Here is a 7,661-nt window from a genome sequence, read left to right as displayed (position 1 = left end):
ATAATCTATATTTGCTCTTGTTGTAAATATGTAAAGCCAACATTCAAGTTTTCATCAAAGATTATGAACTAACCATATTCACAATAACATTTAGGTCTCATGTTTACTCATATCAATGGCATAATCAACTAGCGAGCAATAATAATAAATCTCGGATGACAACACTTTCTCAAAACAATCATGATATGATATAATAAGATGGTATCTCGCTAGCCCTTTCTGAGACCACAAAATATAAATGCGGAATGACAGCGGTGCTCTCCAAATGGATGCAAACTGTAAATCATGGTAAAAGATATCCAGTCAAGTCATACTCAATGTAAACTAACTGTAATGGATGCAAATGACAGCGGTGCTCTCCAAATGGTGCTTTTTAATAAGAGGATGTGTAACATCCCAAATTTTTAAAATTTGGAATGTTAATAGGATCATTCTTTTCATCATGATTTCTATGCTTATTTAAATTTTCTGAATATTCAAAGTGTTTTTCAACTCAAGGCAATATATTTGGAGTGGACATAATATGACTTCTCCCCTAATTAGAAAATGCTAAGAGTATATTCTGGTGTCCACCTAAATATCTTTGCGTTGTGTACTCCAAAATTATTTATATGTTATCTACTCTTTGATATGCTGTATTGAAAATATTCTTTCTAGTGTTTTTGTGTTTAAAATGTTTCACTATTTTGTAAAGTAGCATTAATGTCTTACTATGTGTTCTGGTAATTTTATTTTGTTTTTTTTTAGATGTCGTTAGCCATATTATTACTTCTATAGCAGAGGTTTAAAAAAAAGATAAACCGCACACGCGTGCACAGGTTCGTCGTCAGCACAGCTGGCCAGGCTCCTTTCCTTCCGCCCGTGTGCGCAGCCCGCAGCAGGGCCAGCCCTTTCCTCGCACAGCCCGCAGCCCACCCGCATTCACGTTTGTTTCTTTTTTCTCTCTCTCCCGTTGACAGGGATGGCCCACTTTCTCATCTCTCTCCTCTGCCCATGTCCTGGAGACTCCTCCCGATCCAAATCCCCATCGTTTCCGATCGATCTACTGTCCCTCGCCCAGTCTTGACTCCGTATAAATAGTCCCCTTACTCTCCTCTGCCGATTTTGGCAAATCCCTTCTCTCGTGCCTGTTTCACCTCGCCCGGATCTCGCCGGAGTCCACCACCGCAGGAGCACCTCCACCACTCGATTTCATCGCCACAGAAGGTTCCTAGCTTCTCCTTCTGCCCTATTCTCTGACCATGGTCTCGTCTCTCTCCCTCACCTATTAGTTCTCGCAGGGAAGCACCCACCCGAGTGCTTCGACCTCCGCCCCGACGAACATCGCCGTCGCCGCTCTAGCCGAACCTCACCTACGTTAGCAGAAGGCCCGGTCATCCCGGAGGATGTTTTGGAGTTCGACATGTCCCTCCTCGCCTCGTCCTATTCTCCCCGAGCTCGGGAGGCCTCTCCAGCGACGCCAGCTTCAAATCTGAGCCGTGCCGGCGCCGTCTCGTCAATTCCGGCCGCAACTCTGTTCCTCTCTGGTGAGTCATCCCCATCCGTCGACTCCCTCCGACGTCGGATTAGATCAGTGCTGTTTTTTCCTATAAATCGTATGACATTTAAGTGGACGTTCGTCAGTCTAGCACAGAAGCAAACAACCTCCAGCCCAGTCATCATGCGACAACGTGGCACGTCCGCAGCAGCCGCGGCAGTTTTTCCTAGAACGCTATTATGGCATAATTTTCTTTGCAGATTCCATATCAAATTTTCATTTAGGTTTATCTTCAGATCCGTAACTCCAAATTCATCGCATTCTTTTTCCTGTGTACTCGTAGAGACCAGGAGAATACCGAGAACCAAAATTTCACATTGTTGAACTATTCAATATGAATTGTTTAAATTTGAATTTCAAACTTCCTGGAGGCCATATCTTTTAAACCGTTGATCCAATTAGTTGATTCTTTTTGCATTGTGATCCTGCCAGCATGTAGATGATATATACCTACTGATAAGTTCTGTTATTTAAGTTTTTATTTGAATTTGTTTCTATTTACTTTATTGTGGTGTTATGGGAGTATGGTTTATTTATCGGTGCCTTCGTTAATCGTATAGATTGTCCGGAGTGTGAAGCGGATCAGAATTGAGCGTTAGAGTACTTCAACAGCGTTCAAGGCAAGTTGCACTTTTGATTTTGCTCATCCTATATTCTGCTATGCATGTGTGGTTTTTATGCTATGACATGTGCTTGGTTTGATATGTATGTTCTCTATGGTCATATTCTGATATTGATTGTATTTTTTTATGGTGTGATCAACTTGCTATGGTAGACATGGGCATGTGTCGAGTGATCCATGAAAGTGGTGAGTGTTTATAGCCGTAGGCTTGGGATTATTAACCAGGTGAATGCGTCACTGGCAGAGCGCTCTATTGTCCCTAGAGAATGCGTCATTGACAGAGCGCACTTGAGGTGAGGTATAGTTTTCGGAACATAAATCAGGTGAATGCGTCCTTGGCAGAGCGCTCTATTGTTCCTAGAGAATGCGCCACTGACAGAGCGCACTTGAGACATACTTCTGAAGTTCTTGTCATGTTTATTTAGAATCTTTGGGTTATCTTGGGCGAGTAAACTAGAGACGGTTGTGAGTTCAGGTAGTGGAGGTAGGTGAAGACATTCTTCTCCAAACTAACTTGTGTGTTTTGTTTGTCATACATTGCTTTGTGGATGTAGGTTTGCTATATCATTTTGTGTGATTTGCCAATACATTCAATGTATTGACCGTTTGTGGCTACAACTTATCATGTTGCAGGATTTTCAGATGATCAGTGAGATGCACTAGGGTCGCGAGCCTTCACTCGACATGTTCTCTAGTGGGCATTGATGGACTCGTCGTTTATTATGCTACCTTTCCGTTGATATTATTGAATAAAGTTAGCTATGTGCTACTTAGTTTGTAATACTTTATGAATTCTGGATCATACGTTGTAGTAAATGATGCACTTGTTATTTGGTATTCATATGTACTGTGTGTGCTAGCGAGTCGATCCAGGGACTAGCATAGTGAGCACAGAGACATCGAATCTTACCAGATTTGGGTCGTTATAGATGGTATCAGAGCAATGTGTTGACTGCAGGTCGTGACCCTAGAAAATGGATTAGAAAAGCCATAGGAGTGAAAAACTTGTTTTACAACTTGTTGTCTACTTGTTAGATCATACTCTTGTACTCATATCTTTACTTTTCAAATATGTATGACCCCTGGTATTATTATTAGTGTCATTTAAGGAGTTTTAGTTGACAGACCACCATTACTAAGTTGTGCCTGATAAACGATTTGGGGTAGTATGATGAGATCATATCTCTTGTGGATATGACCTTACCTGTAGGTTTTGCTTGTGTTGTGTGGTATGCCATATGTTTGGTTGGTCATTGCTTTCCGTGTTGTCATATTTCGTGGATTCTTTGTATTATGCAATTGGGTGCTTTGATTGATCATATGTGCTCTTTTGATGTGATTACTTTAGGATAGTTTTGGTGACTTGTGTGAATTGTTTGATTTGGGAGTTTTGTTGCTAGCATGATGCATATGGGTAGTGTTTTTCCTTTAGGTCTTTATTCTATATATATATATCCTAATATATGCTGCAACCAAGTGATGACTTCAAGCTTTACCACATGCACCAAGATTTGACAAGAAGCAAGCACAATCTTGCTGAAGGAAGAACCCTAGAGGAAGCTATAATTCTTTAGTAGATGTTTTATATTAGTTGACGCTAACTTGAGAGTTGACAGGAACGATAGCTGATTTGTTTGGCATGCAGAACAAATTGACTTATCCAAACCTGGTTCGTGAACAAGAGAAGTTTCTGCAATACTTGTGAGGATGCCCGTGTGTTAGAATGCGAGATTTTCTAAACCATATACAAAGTAATGATTTGGGTGCGGAATGGATTGATCACCATGCCGACTTACTCTTATTATTCGCTTTTGCTATGTGGAATGGTAAATCTAGAGTGACATACCTATAGCAGAGAGACCTCGTTATTAAGCCTTCAACCTTAGAATGGTGTGACGTTGATCCCTGTAGAAGGCACCCGTTGCCAATAGTAGGTTATATGGTGAGAATAAACCAATACTCTTTTCTGCAGGAACCATTCTTGATGACCACCATGAGAGTATCGATATTTGTTTAGTATTGGCGCAAGACCTATGAGCCATGAAGTTTTAGTTTATGGAAGACTGCTCTTTTGATAAGGGATTCGGAATTTCAAAGGAGTGTAAGACATATGTGTGGAGGATTTCCTCGAAGGAGTAAGAGTTTTGAAGACCGATGACTCATATTCTAAGGGTGGTAGTACTCCACACTCTCGGACGAACAATGGATATTCAAGGAGACCCCCAACCCTCGTCTTTTCTTTCTAGGCTCTTCGAATCTCGAGGACGAGCTTCATTTTAAGGGTGGTAGATTTGTAACATCCCAAATTTTTAAAATTTGGAATGTTAATAGGATCATTCTTTTCATCATGATTTCTATGCTTATTTAAATTTTCTGAATATTCAAAGTGTTTTTCAACTCAAGGCAATATATTTGGAGTGGACATAATATGACTTCTCCCCATTAGAAAATGCTAAGAGTATATTCTGGTGTCCACCTAAATTATCTTTGGCATTGTAGTAACTCAAAATTATTTTATAGTTGTCATCATACTCTTTATATGCGTGTATTGCAAAATATTCTTTCTAGTGTATTTGTGTTTTAAAAATGTTCACTATTTTGTAAAGTAGCATTAATGTCTTACTATGTGTTCTGGTAATTTTATTTTGTTTTGTTTTAGATTTGTTTAGCTATATAATTACTTCTGTAGCAGAGGTTTAAAAAAAAGAGAAACCGCACACGTGTGCACAGTGGTGTCGTGCAGCACAGCTGCAGCCCAGCTCCTATTCCTCGCCCACGCGCGCAGCCCAGCAGGCAGGCCAGCCCATTTCCCGCACAGCCGCAGCTCACCCCGCAGTTCACGTTTTGTTTTTCTTTTCTTCTCTCTCTCCCGCTGACAGGGATGGACCGCTTGTCATCTCTCTCCTCTGCCCGTGTTCTTCCTGGAGACTCCTCCCGATCCAAATCCCCATCGTTTCCGATCGATCTACTGTCCCTCACCCAGTCTTGACTCTGTATAAATAGTCCCCTTACTCTCCTATGCCGATTTTTGGCAAAATCCCTCTCTCCCGTGCCCGTTTCACCTCGCTCGGATCTCGCCGGAGTCCGCCACCGCAGGAGCACCTCCGCCACTCGATTTCATCGCCACAGAAGGTTCCTAGCTTCTCCTTCTGCCCCTATTCTCTTACCCATGGTCTCGTATCTCTCCCCCACCTATTAGTTCTCGTAGGAAAGCACCCACCCGAGTGCTTCGACCTCCGCCCCGACGAACACCGCCGTCGCCGCTCCAGCCGAACCTCACCTACGTTAGCAGAAGGCCCGGTCGTCCCGGAGGACGTTTTGGAGTTCGATGTGTCCCTCCTCGCCTTGTCCTGTTCTCCCCGAGCTCAGGAGGGCTCTCCAGCGACGCCAGCTTCAAATCCGAGCTGCGCCGCCGCCGTCTCGTTCAATTCCGGCCGGCATACTCTGTTCCTCTCCGGTGAGTCATCCCATCCGTCTGATCTCCCTCCGACGGTCTGGATTAGATTAGTGCTGTTTTTTTCTTCTATAAACCGGTATGCACTATTTAGTGGATGTTCGTCGGTTAGCCACAGCAGCAAACAACCTCCATCCAGTCGTCATGCGACACGTGGCACGTCCACGGCAGCCGCGGCAGTTCTTCCCAGAACGCTATTATGGTATAATTTTTCTTTGCAGATTCCATATCAAATTTTCATTTAGGTTTATCTTGACATCCGGAACTCCAAATTCATCGATTCTTTTTCCTGTGTACTTGTAGAGACCAGGAGAATACCGCAGAACCAAAATTTCACATTGTTGAACTATTCAAATATGAAGTTGTTTAAATTTGAATTCAAACATCCGGAGACCATATCTTTTAAACCATTGATCCAATTCAGTTGATTCTTTTTGCATTGTGATCCTGCTAGCATGTAGATGATATATACCTACTGATAAGTTCTGTTATTTAAGTTTTTATTTGAATTTGTTGCTGTTTACTTTATTGTGGTGTTATGGGAGTACGGTTTATTTATCGGTGCCTTCGTTAATCGTATAGATTGTCCGGAGTGTGAAGCGGATCAGAATTGAGCGTTAGAATACTTCAACAGCATTCAAGGCAAGTTGCACCTTTGATTTTGCTCATCCTATATTCTGCTATGCATGTGTGGTTTTTATGCTTTGACATGTGCTTGGTTTGATATGTATGTTCTCTGTGGTCATATTCTGACATTGATTGTATTTTTTTTGATGGTGTGATCAACTTGCTATGGTAGACGTGGGCATGTGTCGAGTGATCCATGAAAGTGGTGAGTGTTTATAGCCGTAGGCTCAGGATTATTAACCAGGTGAATGCGTCACTGGCAGAGCGCTCTATTGTCCGTAGAGAATGCGCCATTGACAGAGCGCACTTGAGGCGAGGTATAGTTTTCAGAACATAAATCAGGTGAATGCGTCCTTGGCAGAGCGCTCTATTGTTCCTAGAGAATGCGCCACTGACAGAGCGCACTTGAGACATACTTCTGAAGTTCTTGTCATGTTTATTTAGAATCTTTGGGTTATCTTGGGCGAGTAAACTAGAGACGGTTGTGAGTTCAGGTAGTGGAGGTAGGTGAAGACATTCTTCTCCAAACTAACTTGTGTGTTTTGTTTGTCATACATTGTTTTGTGGATGTAGGTTTGCTATATCATTTTGTGTGATTTGCCAATACATTCAATGTATTGACCCTTTGTGGCTGCAACTTATCATGTTACAGGATTTTCAGATGATCAGTGAGATACACTAGGGTTGCGAGCCTTCGCTCGACATGTTCTCTAGTGGGCATTGATGGACTCGTCGTTTATTATGCTACCTTTCAGTTGATATTATTGAATAAAGTTAGCTATGTGCTACTCAGTTTGTAATACTTTATGAATTCTGGATCATACGTTGTAGTAAATGATGCACTTGTTATTTGGTATTCATATGTACTGTGTGTGCTAGCGAGTCGATCCAGGGACTAGCACAATGAGCACAGAGACATCGAATCTTATCAGATTCGGGTCGTTACAGGATGACAACTCAACATAAAAGTAAATAGATAGGCCCTTGCAGAGGGAAACAGGGGTTTGTAGAGGTGCCAGAGCTCGGTTTTGAAATAGATATGAATAATATTTTGAGCGGTATACTTTCATTATCAACATAACAACCGAGAGATGGCGATATGTTCCATGCTACACACATTATAGGCGGTTCCCAAACAGAATGGTAAAGTTTATACTCCCCTTCACCAACAAGCATCAATCCATGGCTTGCTCGAAAAAACGAGTGCCTCCAACTAACAACTATCTCGGGGGAGTTTTGTTTGCAGTTATTTTGATTTGATTTGCATAAAGCATGGGACTGGGCATCCCGATGACCAGCCATTTTCTCGTGAGTGAGGAGCGGAGTCCACTCCTCTTGAGAATAACCCGCCTAACATGGAAGATACGGAGAGCCCTAGTTGATACGTGAGATACTCGAGCATACAAAACAGAATGTTTATT

The 7,661-nt window shown here is 42.1% G+C and overlaps 2 long non-coding RNA genes across 2 annotated transcripts; both read left to right on the top strand.

Moving 5' to 3' along the window:
• The first annotated feature begins 1,012 nt into the window (after window positions 1-1,012).
• Window positions 1,013-2,112, top strand: LOC123185469 (uncharacterized). The gene is made up of 3 exons (XR_006493405.1): window positions 1,013-1,206; window positions 1,281-1,526; window positions 2,098-2,112. It is a non-coding gene; the product is annotated as an uncharacterized lncRNA (long non-coding RNA).
• Window positions 2,113-5,085: 2,973 nt separating this feature from the next.
• LOC123185468 (uncharacterized) lies at window positions 5,086-6,346 on the top strand. The gene is made up of 3 exons (XR_006493403.1): window positions 5,086-5,291; window positions 5,368-5,616; window positions 6,196-6,346. It is a non-coding gene; the product is annotated as an uncharacterized lncRNA (long non-coding RNA).
• The last annotated feature ends 1,315 nt before the right edge of the window (window positions 6,347-7,661 follow it).

The sequence above is a fragment of the Triticum aestivum genome, chromosome 2A (genome assembly GCF_018294505.1).
Source record: "Triticum aestivum cultivar Chinese Spring chromosome 2A, IWGSC CS RefSeq v2.1, whole genome shotgun sequence".
Lineage (NCBI taxonomy): Eukaryota > Viridiplantae > Streptophyta > Magnoliopsida > Poales > Poaceae > Triticum > Triticum aestivum.
Note: the sequence above shows the minus strand (reverse complement) of the source record. Positions and strands in the feature narration are given on the sequence as shown.